Source organism: Lagenorhynchus albirostris, chromosome 1 (genome assembly GCF_949774975.1).
Source record: "Lagenorhynchus albirostris chromosome 1, mLagAlb1.1, whole genome shotgun sequence".
In the NCBI taxonomy this organism is placed as follows: Eukaryota; Metazoa; Chordata; class Mammalia; order Artiodactyla; family Delphinidae; genus Lagenorhynchus; species Lagenorhynchus albirostris.
The window spans coordinates 26,447,389-26,460,764 of record NC_083095.1 but is presented as its reverse complement, the minus strand read 5'-3'; positions in this window follow the sequence as shown (position 1 = coordinate 26,460,764).

Here is a 13,376-nt window from a genome sequence, read left to right as displayed (position 1 = left end):
TTAGAGACTGAAATAATGCAAAGCTGGACTTAGACTTTTAAAGTTTTGTTCTACCTCTGATGCTTCTTACTCTTAGGGTGTAGCCCTCCGACAGTTCTAACTGGGAGTTCAGGATGTTTTCAAGGCCCGTCCCCATTGTCCAGCTGTTTTGGAAACGCTCCGCTGACCTCAGATAGAATTTTGTATTTTATCCAGCTTTTCTATTTGTTCTTGGTGGGAACATTGGTCTAATATAAGCCACTGCATCCTAGTGAGAAGCAGAATGTAACAAGTATTCTTTTTATAATCTCTAGAACTGTCATTTAGGCTCTGATCCAGGACTAGAGTTCATACATTTTCTGAACAATATTTATTGAGTTTCTACTTATAATTTTAGGCACTGTTTTGGTGCTGGAGATACAGCAGTAAATAAAGAGCAAAAATCACTGTACAAGCGTACCTTGGAGATAAGGCAGATTCAGTTCCAGACCACCACAATAAAGCTAGTATCACAATAAAGCGAGTCACACAAATTTTTTGGTTTCCCAGTGCATGTAAAAGTCATGTTTACACTATACTGTTGTCTATTAAGTGTGCAATAGCATTATGTCTAAAAAACCAATGTACATACCTTAATTTAAAAATACTTCATTGCTAAAAATATGCCAGTCATCATCTGAACCACCTTTGCTTGTGGAAGGTCTTGCTTTGATGCTGATGGCTGCTGAGTGATCAGGGCGGTGGTTGCTGAAGGTTGGGGTGGCTGTAGCCATTCCTTAAAATAAGACAACAGTGAAGTTTGTTGCATTGACGGATTCTTCCTTTCATGAACGATTTCTCTGTAGCATGCAATGCTGTTTGATAACATTTTACCCACAGTAGAACTTCCTTCAAAATTGGAATCAATTTTCTCAAACCCTGCCACTGCTTTGTCAACTAAGTTTATGTCATATTCCAAATCTTTTGTTGTCATGTCAACAATCTTCATAGCATCTTCACCAGGAGTAGATTCCGTCTCAAGAAACCACGTTCTCTGCTTATCCATAAAAAGCAACTCCTCATCTGTCAAAATTTTATCATGAGATTGAAACAATTCAGTCACATCTTCAGGCTTCACTTCTAATTCTAGTTCTCTTGCTATTTCTACCACATTTGCAGTTACTTTCTCCATTGAAGACTTGAACCCCTCAAAGTCATCCATGAGAGTTGGAATCAACTTCTTCCAAACTCCTGTTAATGCTGATATTTGGACCTCTTCCCATGAATCACAAATGGTCTTATTAGCATCTAGAATGGTGAGTATTTTCCAGAAGATTTTCAACTTACTTTATCCAGATCCATCAGAGGAATCACAATCTATGGCATCTATGGCCTTACTAAATGTATATTTTTTTTAATTAATTAATTTATTTTTGGCTGCATTGGGTCTTTGCTGCTGGGCACGGGCTTTCTCTAGTTGCAGTGAGCGGGGGCTACTCTTCGTTGTGGTGCGCGGGCTTCTCACTGCAGTGGCTTCTCTTGTTATGGAGCATGGGCTCTAGGCGCGCGGGCTTCAGTAGCTGTGGCACGCGGACTCAGTACTTGTGACTCACAGGCTCTAGAGCGCAGGCTCAGTAATTGTGGCACATGGGCTTAGTTGCTCCATGGCATGTGGGATCTTCCCGCACCGAGGATCAAACCCATGTCCTCTGCATTGGCAGGCGGATTCTGAACCACTGCACTACCAGGGAAGTCCCACTAAATGTATTCTTAAATAATGAGACTTGAACATCAAAATTACCCCTTGATCCATGGTTGTAGAACGGATGTTGCGTTAACAGGCATGAAAACATTAATCTAGTTGTACATCCATCAGAGCTCTTGGGTGACCAGATACATTGTCAATGAGCAGTAATATTTTGAAAGGAACCTTTTTTTCTGAGCAATAAGTCTCAACAGTGGGCTTAAAATGTTCAATAAAACATGCTGTCAACAGATGTGCTGTCATCCAGGCTTTGTTGTTCCATTTATAGAGCACAGGCAGAGTAGATTTAGCATAATTCTTGAGCCCTAGGATTTTTGAAATAGCAAATGAGCATTGGCTTCAACTGAAAGTCACCAGCTGCATTAGCCCCTAATGAGAGAATTAGCCTATTTGAAGCTGTGAAGACAGGCATTGACTTCTCCTCTCTAGCTATGAAATCCCTAGATGGCATCTTCTTCCACTCTAAGGCTGTTTTGTCTACATTGAAAATCTGTTGTTTAGTGTCCCCACCTTCACTCATTATCTTAGCTAGATCTGGATAACTTGCTGCAGCTTCTACATCAGCACTTGCTGCTTCACTTTGCACCTTTATGTTATAAAGATGGCTTCTTTCCTTAAACTTCATGAACCAGCCTCCTTTAGCTTCGAACTTTTCTTCTGCAGCTTCTTCACCTCTCTCAGCCTTCAAAGAACTGAAGAGAGTCAGGGCCTTGCTCTGGATTAGGCTTTGGCTTAAGGGAATGTTGTGGCTGGTTTGATCTGCTACCCAGGCTACTAAAACTTTCTCCAAATCAGCAATAAAGCTGTTTCTCTTTCTTATCATTTGTGTGTTCACTGGAGTAGCACTTTTAATTTCCTTTAAGAACTTTTCCTTTGCATTCACAACTTGTCTAACTGTTTGGGGCAAGAGGCCTAGTTTTTGGCCTATCTTGGCTTTTGATACACCTTCCTCACTAAGCGTAATCATTTCTAACTTTCGATTTGAAGTAAATAAATTGACTCTTCCTTTTGCTTGAAAACGTAGAGGCCATTGCAGGGTTATTAATTGGCCTAATTTCAATATTGTTGTGTCTCAGTGAAGAGGGAGACCCGAGCAGAGGAGGAGAGATGGGGAATGGCCAGTCTGTGGTGCAGTCAGAACACACACAACATTTATCAAATAAGTTCACTGTCTTATATTGGTGAGGCTCCTGATGCTCCAAAACAATTACAACAGCAACATTAAAGAATGCAGATCACCATGACAAATACAGTGATAACGAAAACGTTTGCAATATTGTAAGAATTACCAAAATGTGACACAGAGACACAAAGTGACCACATGCTGTTGGACAAATGGCGCCAATAGACTTGCTCAATGCAGGGTTGCTGCAAACCCCCAGTTTGTAAAAAATGAAATATTTGCTAAGTGTGGGAAAGTGAAGCGCAATAAACGTGGTATACCTGTACATGTGGTGCTTGTATTTTAGTGGGAAAGATAGAAAGTTGGCTAAATGATGATGTAAAATATATAGTGTATGAAATACTGGGCATATACCCTGAGAGAAACATAATTCAAAAAGAGCCATGTACCACAATGTTCATTGCAGCACTATTTACAATAGCCAGGACATGGAAGCAACCTGAGTGTCCATAACAGATGAATGGATAAAGAAGATGTGGCACATATATACAATGGAATATTACTCAGCCATAAAAAGAAATGAAATTAAGTTATTTGCAGGGAGGTGGATGGACCTAGAGACTGTCATACAGAGTGAAGTAAGTCAGAAATAGAAAAACAAATACTGTATGTTAACACATATATATGGAATCTAAATAAAAAAAAAATCGTTCTGAAGAACCTAGTGGCAGGACAGGAATAAAGACGCCGATGTAGAGAATGGACTTGAGGACACAGGGAAGGGGAAGGGGAAGCTGGGACGAAGTATATACACTACCAAATGTAAAACAGATAGCTAGTGGGAAGCAGCCACATGGCACAGGGAGATCAGCTCCGTGCTTTGTGTCCACCTAGAGGGGTGAAATAGGGAGGGTGGGAGGGGGACGCAAGAGGGAGGAGAAATGGGGATAAATGTATATGTATAGCTGATTCAGTTTGTTATACAGCAGAAACTAACACACCATTGTAAAGCAATTATACTCCAATAAAGATGTTTTTTAAAAAATTTAAAAAAATGTATATATAGTGTATGAAATAATGAAAAGTGTTAGGGAACATACGTGAAGAAAGGGGAATAGAAAATGTTTAGGGGAGTGAGTTGTAATTTTACACAGGATGACCAGCTAAAGTCTTACTGGGAAGGTAACACATACATGAAGACCTGCAAGAGGTGTGAGAGCAGGTCATGCAGATCTCTGGTGGAAGAGCCTTCCAGGCAGATGGAACAGGAAGTACAAAGCCATGAGGCAGGGGCACCCAGTATGTTTAAGGATGTGCAAGGTGGCCAGTGTGGCTGGAAAAATGAGTGATTAGAGAGTAGTAGAAGGTGAAGTCAGAGAGGAAAAGGGGCCATTTATGAAGGACCTTGGAGGTCATTGTAAGGCCCTTAGTTTTTACTCTGAATAAGCTGGGAAGGCATAGGAGGGTTTTAAGCATAAGTGTGACATGACTGACTTATGATTGAACAGGTTCACTCTGGTTACTATGTATTGAACAGATAGAAGGGTGACAGAGGAAGCAAGGAGACTTGTTGGAAGGCAATAATCTAGGTAGGAAAGGTCTTGGATCAGGATGTAAACAAGAAAGGCAAAGATGAAGCCCACAGGATCAGATATGGTGTGAGAAAGAGGGGCAGGAAGGATATCCAAGATTTTTGGTCTGAGCAATTGGAAGATGGAAAAACCATTTACTAAGATGAGAAGAGCAGGTTTGTAGAGGCCAGAAGGGAGATTGCTAAAGCTCAACTTTGAATGATGACTGAAAATGACTATTAGATATTCAAGTGGAATCAGATGGTTGAATATAAAAATATGAAATTCAAGGGAGAGGGCTGGGCTGGAAATATAAATTTAGGAGGCATCGGCATATAGCTAGTATTTAAAGCTATGAGACCTAAGGATGTCTCCAAGAGAGATGTAGGTAGAAAAGAGGTAAAGACCAGGACTGATCCCCAGGCTCCTCCAACAGTTAGAGGTCCAGGAGATGAGGAAAAACTGGCAAAGGAGACTAGGACGGAACATCCAGAGACATACTAGGAAAATGAAGACATATTAGGAGAATGATGTCCAGGAGGGAGTGACCACCTATGTCACTGAGGCCCAATTTGATAATGATGGGTAACTGACCACTGGATTCAGTGGCATGGAGGCATTTGGTGATTCTGATAAGGGCCTTCTGGCATCATGGTAGGAAGGAAAAGCTCTTATATATAGGTTCAAGAGAGCTCAGCAGAAGAGAAATTGTAGACAGTAAGTATGGGCAACTCCTTTCGGGAACTTTGCAATAAAGCAGGACAAAGATGATGGGCAGAAGCTGCACTGGGAAGAGAGGTCAGAGTGTCTTTTCAAATTGGAGAAAAAATGGCATGTTTGCCCTTATGGCTGGAATGGTCTAGCGGAAGGGGAAATTGATGACAGAGGAGAAAGAGGGGAGAATTATAGGAGCAATGTCCTTCAGTAGGTGCCAGAGACTGTGCAACGTGCATGCATGGGGGTTGCCTCAGCAAGGACCACAGACAGTTCAACAATAGTCACGTGACGTGAGCCAAAGGCTGCTTTGGCCACAGATATCCAAGAAGAATAAGCTTTCTGACCTGTTCATCCCATGACTGCTGTATTTCACTTGTATTTTATTTAATTTTTTTATTTTTATTTTTTGGCCGCACCATGCGGCACGTGGGATCTTAGTTCCCCTACCAGGGATCGATCGAACTCACACCTCCTGCATTGAAAGCACGGAGTCTTAACCACTGGACCACCAGGGAAGTCCCTCGCTTGTATTTTCATACTAAATAGTTGGCTCCTCCAACAAAGATTCGACAAAAGGGGGAAAAGCTTGTGCCAAGGGAAAGCAGCACCTTCAGAAACAGAAGAAGCAGATTCCTTCTCTCCTGCCCGTGCCCTTTGGTTCAGGCTGTTTTCCAGGAACTGCAGGGCAGCCTGAGGGGAGACCGAAGTCTGCAGTTAGGACTCAGCCCTGAAGGCCAGGCTATCACTTCTCCGGCACGGCAGAGGGAGGAGCGCACCCATCTCTGCTTTGGTTCTGGTTGTTATCATCCACCAGGGTCCCAGGCCGGAACTCTCACAGCTACCTTGCTTCTTCTCCCTCTGTCACCTCCACCAACTAGTCAATTATCAGATCTTGTAAATTCTATTTCAGAGATGTTTACTGCAGATCCCTGTGCCTCTCCATTCCCTCAGCATCGCCTAAATCTACACCTATGTCTTCTTCCTCTTGGTCTATCCAAGGCCTCCTACGGGTCTCCCTGCCTCCTACTCTCTGTTCCTCCATCATTATAGGACCCGTAGAGTTATCCTCTTAAAAAACAAAGCTGGATTTGTCACATATCTGCTTAAAAGCCTTTTTTGGCTTGCACATGGCTAGAGGGAGGAATTTTGAACCTGGGGCGCATACACTCCCTGAAATCTCAGATACAATTTAATGTGTGTCGCTATGTGTGCATTTTTTTTTTCTGGGGAAGGCAGCGGCTCATAGCTTTGCTCAGATTCTCGGAGGTGTCCATGACCTCCACAGGCTAAGAATCATAGGCTTGAAGGGTAGCAGGCAATCTCCCTTCTTAAAATACGAGGTCCCCTGTTATTTGACTTCAGTTGTACCTGCTGTCACTTCTCAATATTTAACAGAACATTTGTTGAGCCAGGCATTTTTATACTACTAAGTGCTGGGCATTGTTGTGTGTGCCGGAGAAAATGGAGATAAACAACATATGGAGCTTACCTTTCATTAAGGGCTGGGATTGGAGAGGGTATAGAGATAGAAAACAACAAATAAAGAAAAAGAATAACATATTTTTTAAAAACTAATAAGTGCCACTTGGGAAATTGAAGTAAGATTATACGAATGCTAGTGAGAGGCTACTTTAGGTGGTGTTGCAAACTGAACTGGGCCATTTGGTCAATGATAACCCTTAGGTTATTTTTGGTTGGTAATGGGAGTGGCTAAAGAAGTTTGAAGAGGATGAGTGTTAGCTCTCCCCCACAATTTCACAAGCATGTTATTAGAGAAGCTACTGCAGACCGAATTACACCCTCATAGAGACCTTCATGAACTAAACTTCTACCAGGAGTCAAGCACAAAAACAGTTCATACACCTATTCTGTAGGCTCAAAGGAATCCCAGCTCTCTGTCCTTTTAGGTGCTCCAAAAATGACCAAGATTCCAGAGGCAGGATTCTTACTACCCTGAAAGCCCAACAGCAACCAGAATTTTCCATAATTCACAGCTGGCTGATGATAGAATAACTTGGGGTTTGGCTTAGAGTATCTCCCCCATGGGTAAAACCTACAGGCTCCACTGGATTCGTATACTCTACATACAAGGAAGGGAGAATGTTTCCACACATTTAGCTAGGCCAGTTGCTGTCTTACTTTGGGTTCTCCCAGAAGCAGACCCCTGAGACAAAACCCTGGGTACAGCTATGTTATTTCAGAGATTATTTCAGGAAACACAAGTGAGGGAATAGGGGAGGTAGAACAGGGAAGAGAGGAAAGACGGCAAAGGTTTTACTAAGGAGAGAGTTATTGCTGTGAGTGGTTGGACCTTAACCCATCAGGGACCCTCTGGGACACCATGTGGAGCATACCTCAAAAATCTTTCCACCAAAGGACTGGGAGACTCCCATCTCCTATCAGTTGAAGTTTGCCCCTGGGGGCATTAACTCTCCTGGCTGGACCTGCTTTTAGCAGAGCAAGCTCCAGTGGCGGCAGAGGAAAGAATCAAGCTGAAAACAGAAAAGACACAGGCAGTTGAGGTGGGAAGTGGCCAAGCTGTCAGACACTGTCAACCTCAGACGCAGGTGAACCCAGATGGGCAGAGGGGTTATGGGGTGGGGCACCCTCTCACACGGTTGTTGAAAATTTCACAACAGAACTCATTTCTAATTTACCAATAAAATTCCATTTCTGACATTCACTGTGCTACTTAGCCAAGTGTTGCTGGTTGATCTAGACAAAAATACCAGATGCTCTGACCATGGGCCTCCCAGCTAATGGGCAACCCTCACCCTGCACTGTGCATTCTTGATTGAAATGCTAGAGGTCCCTAGGTTATAGCTTAACCTAGGTCTCACACATATAATACCACCCTTACATGCTGGGGTCTTTTAAGGTAAGTTACAGACATTCTGACAGGTGGGTAGCCAGGGAAGGTGTCTCGGAGAGGTGACCACAAAGCTGAGGTCTGAATGACAAGAAGGAGCCTGCCAGGCAAGGTTGGACATTTTAGGCACAGGGACCAGCTCTTGCCACTCCCTCCCCCTCCCCACTCCTTCTTCCTGGGCATGCCAGAGCCTTTTTTGCTTTTTGCTTGTCTGGACCTGGAAAACAACACTCACCTGCCTATATGCCTGCAATCTCCTCTTCAGGCTTCAAAGCCCTGCTCAAATATCCTACTTCCTCATAAACTCTCTTTTGACAACTTCACTGGGGTCCTCTGAGCATCCAAGGCACTTGATCATTGACCTTGACCTCTGACTTAGTATTTATTATGTTGTGTTATATTTTGCTTTTGTATGTTTGCGTTCTTAAGAAGCCTTGCTCATCTTCAGATCTCTAGTCCTCAGCCCTATGCCTGGCTCCTAGTAGGTGCTCAATAAACATTTGCTCCACGAATGGTATCAGCAGGCTGGGCAGGTAGTCAGGATAATTAGCCAGGGTTGACTCCTCTTCCTAAGTCACTGCTGCCAAGTCCTTACACCCCCAGCCCAACGCCTCATCCCCCGTAGTACCAGGAAGGGAAATGGTAAGAATGTCTGAAAGGGAGAAAGTGTCTTCTGCGTGCTGAGCACAAGGCAGGTCTTTAGGTATATGCTGTGGGGGAGGTTTGGCCCTCCATGGTTTAATGTGTAACTGGTCACCTTTCCTGAATGTCAGTTTCTTTTATTTGCCTGTAACACATTCACCTTGCTCAGTCTCCTTGGTTACAGTGCGCAGCTCCAGTCCCACTGCAGTCGCTCCACAAGCCTGCCCACCTCCACTCCATGTTGATTGACGGAGGCTTTGACACCTTGTCTCCAGTGCCAGGGGCACAGGGCTAGACTTCCCAAGTCTCCCAGACATGCCCCCAAACCGTCCCTGACCAGCGTCCAGCTCCTAGGAGCCCTGGGTGTTCTTTCAGAGTAAGAGCCTAGGGCGCACGGCCTGTCCTGTGCCTTGTACATTGGAGGTACTGAAAGAGTATGTGCGGAATTAAACCAAATTGCTGTCCTTCTGCTAAGTTTCCTTCATGTGAAGATGGCCTGTCTCCTAGAAGAGTTCACACTAACCCAGAAGCTTGCCCACCTTTCCTTCCTCCTTTCCTTCCTTTCTTCTACAAATGTTAATTGAGCACCTAATATATGTCAGGCACAGAGGGGCCGATGGTAAATAAGCCATTTCAGGCATCTCTTTTACAGTGATGACCTCACAGTGGGGTGGGGGAGAGGCGAGTCAACAAATCAACAAGGTGACCACTAACTTTGGGAGATGCTCTAAAGGAAATAAGCAGAGGCCCCAGACAGAGAGGAGAGGAGAGGGGTCTACTCTGTAGAGGGCAGTCAGGGAAGGGGCCATTGGAAGAGGTAACAGAACACCTGATGAGCAGTGTCAATGTCTTAATGATATAAAATTTTGTTTCCTAAAAAAAAAAAATCTGCCGCTAACGACATAAGGTTAACATTTCTTCCTTTTGGTGGTGAGTACATAGGTATTTATTACCTTTTGCACTTTTCTGTATTAAAAAAGCTTTCTGCCTTAAATCATCTAATTGAAAAATTCTACTCCAACAGTTCACAATTTGTGACATGTGAGCGGTAGCTCTTATGAATGACAAGTAGCCACCTTGAAGCATCATCACTGGGTCCCTGAATGATCCTCAGACCCTTGTCGTGTGGCCACCCAAGGCTTTTTCCTTTTCTCTTCCTGGCAGACTCTTATTCATGCTTCAAAACCCAGCTCAAATACCACCTTCCCAGGGAAGACTTCTTTTACCTCCTCTTAAGGAGAGTCAGATGTTCTATGGATTGTGGTTGCTCAGTACATTGCTTATGTATTTCTAATAAATCTTAGCATACTGTATCATAGTTTATTTGTTTGCATATATAGAATCTTCCAAGGCATCGTCTGAATCTCATTCAACTCTTTATCCTTGGCTTCTAGCACAGAGTACATAGTAGCACATTGTAGATTCTCAGTAATGTTTCTCCATGATGCCTGTTGGATGAATGAATGAATGTTTAACCTTCAATCAACAAGCTCTCGAAAGAGTATTAATAGAAGATATTTGCATATAAGGAATATGCTAATTAAAGTTAGTTTTATTTATTCATTCATGCAAACTCAGCAAGAACCCCATTTGGCTGCTGTTAATGTTTAGTGTGATTTACTGCAAGTACTAGAAATGTAAAAAATGTGTTTCTTTTAAAAGGAAAGCCACAGTTCCTTCTGGTTTCCCCCCGCTCCCCCCTTCCATTTGTCTGAATTAGTAAAGCTTTACTTTAGCTCAGGTCTTTTCCTGAGACTTGTAGGCTTGTGGCATGCTAATTTAATTACTTCTGAGTCTACTGTAGGCAAATACCAAGCAATCTACGGGGAAAGATTATGGAGTTCCAGGTTATTTATTAAGTAAGCCTTGGTAGTCCTTGTGGTGGCAGTGGTAACCCCACCCCTCATACCTACCCCTTGGGTGTCAAGTGCTGGGAGGGAAACCCACGTTTCCCTAGATCTTGGAGTGAGCCAGCAGGAGGATGGCAGGACGCTTATATAAAGACCAGCCAAGACAGAGGGATGCTTAGCTCCTCCCCAAACTCTGGGTTCTTCCTGGAGGGATACAGATTCATAAACATAGAATGGCTTTCTTTTCTTTCCAGGAAGGAGTTGCCCCCATCATTGAGCACGTTGTGGGGGAAGTGTAGGTCTGGAGTGGGACTAACTTGGTTCATGTCCCAGCCCTGCCTCTTTCAAGGTGGGAATGTTACAGGGCCTCCCTCTGCCTCAGTTTCCTCATCTGTAAAATGGGGATGAGAATGGTATCTCCACTTCATAGGGTTGCTGTGAGGATCAGATAAGCTAACATATGTAAAGTACTCAGAACAGGGCACATAATAAGTGCTCAGGTGCAAAAGGAGTTCTTCAAGAGACGCATTCACAAGGCCCAACTGATATAGAGAAAGAGGGTGACCTTCATTGCTACCGCTTGTCCCTTGGCTGTTTCCTCACCCCTGTCCCGTCTACCTGGGGGTTATTGTGGCCTAACTAAATGAACAGTGTTTTGTAAATTGCAACAAAAAGTATGCAGGGTTTTTTTTCCTCTGGCCCAAAGACTAACCATTTGGGGGAAGGTGAAGGTTGGGGCTTGGATTACAGCTAAGGGGAGACAGTACCAACTTATCATACACAAATCAGAGACAAATGGAATAACCAAAAATCAAATTCACACTATTGATACTGACTGATGTTTGTTTTTAGGGATTCTTCATTTATGAAGTCTCAGGATTTTTCTGCTCATGTACACCCAGTTTACATTAATTAACTGGCTCCCAACTTGCATTGCCATATTTAGCATGAACTCTCCCCGCCCCACACACACCAATACATCACTTAGAACGCTTGGGGTTGTAAGTAATGGGAAAAAAAACGAATAGGGATTTAAGTGATTAAAACACACATTATCTCCTATAACAAGTACATGATTCCAGGGTCGATTTTGGTTCAGCAGGTCACGGATGCCCTCAAGGACCCATGCCTTTTCCCCTCTTGTGCTCTGCCATCCTTTGCATATTGGGCTTTTCTCCTTCAAGCTTCTTTCTTCATGGTGGCAAGGTGGCCTCTGCAACATTTCCCATCTCTCTCTCTCTGTCTCTTGCAAATGTCGCTTCTCCGCAAACAGACTCTTCCTTAAGTCTTACTGTCTAACTGGGACATAAGGCAGCCTCTAGCTGTAAGGAAGGCTGGGAAAACCAGTGGCATTTTCAGCCTCTACAGTGTGTGACAGGTCCTGGAAACGCACTGGGAGAAGACCGTAGGGTAGCCAGCCAATCATGTCTGCCAAGCTCGCTCAAGCTCCTCTTCTAGAATTCTCATCTGTGTTCCCTTTTCCCAAAACCCCTCCCAACGCACACTAACTGGCTGGTTATTTTTTCCCTGGGAAAGGATCTATGCCTTCCTAAGTCTGTTCTTTTTCTGGGGCTGCTGCGTATAGCTGCAAAGGTAGTGATCTGCATGATCCTAGGAAGTTCATGTGGACCCTCACATGAATGGTGCCTCCTGGGATTGTGCAGTGCGCCACCTACTTCACCAGCAGCACTGTGGACCATTTCGCACTCATCCTACATCGATCTCTGACCTCGCCCTTCACCTTCTTACTCTGTATTTCGTCATTCATCAGTTTTCATTCATTCAGTCAGTAAACCTTTGTTGGTTACCTAGTAAATGCCAGGACCTGTGATAGGCATTGGTTGGTAGTGGGACAGAGGATGAAATAAACATACAAAAAACAAGTCCTCATCCTCTAGCAGTCGCATCCCAGGAATGGCGACCAATATGTGAGCAAATATGTACAGTACCAGGTGATAAGTGCTGTAGCTGAGTGTGCCACACAATCCTGTAGGAGTACAGAGGAAGGAGTGGCTGAAGTTGGGAAGGGCTTCCAGAGGAGGTAACATTGGAGCTGGGTATTGAAGGTTGCATGCCATGTTCCGGGCAGAGGTATGAAAGAGAACACAATGTTGTAGAGGAAAAAGCTTCACGTGGCAGGATACAGCGAGAGATGTAACCAGGAATATAATACACAGAGCAGAATTATTCACTATAGATTAGAGCCAGACAAAGGACTTGGATTTTACCCCATGGAATGTAGAGAGCCATGCAAGCGGGAATCCACGGCAGAGATGATTCAACAGTGGCTAGGAGCACAGCCTTTCCAGTTAGGCAGATGTGGGTTCAAATCCTGACTCCCACTGGGTGATCTCACTTCATTCTCTGACTGCCACTTTCCTGGATGATGAATGGGGAAAAGTATCCCTGCCCGAGAGGGTAGTCGTAAGGATTAAATAAGGCAATGTAGAGCTTTACACAGACCCTGGCACACAGCAGGTGCTCAGGTCACGGTGCCTAATTTCCATATCACCGCTTTGCTGTAGCACGAGGCAAATACTCAAGAGAAGACGGTACACGACTCAGGGCAAAGTGGCATGCGGTGGGTGGCTGGAAGGAGATGTACTGTTGGCAGTGGGGAGACCAGCAGGTCAGACCCCGGTGGGCAGGGAGTGCACAGGCAGGACGTCATACTCATGAAGAATGAATACAAATTAGGGGAGAGAGAGAGGGAAGGCAGTAGAGCTAGGAATGCACCCCGCAGGGAGAGCTTATTGATGGGACACCCGTGTAGCCTGGGTGAGCAGCAGGGCAGGGTCACTTGGGGTAAAGGGAGAAATTGGGGCGGGGGGCTGGGCCTGGGCATTTTTGATTTGTTGACTTGGCCCCTTGTTAGGTCTCC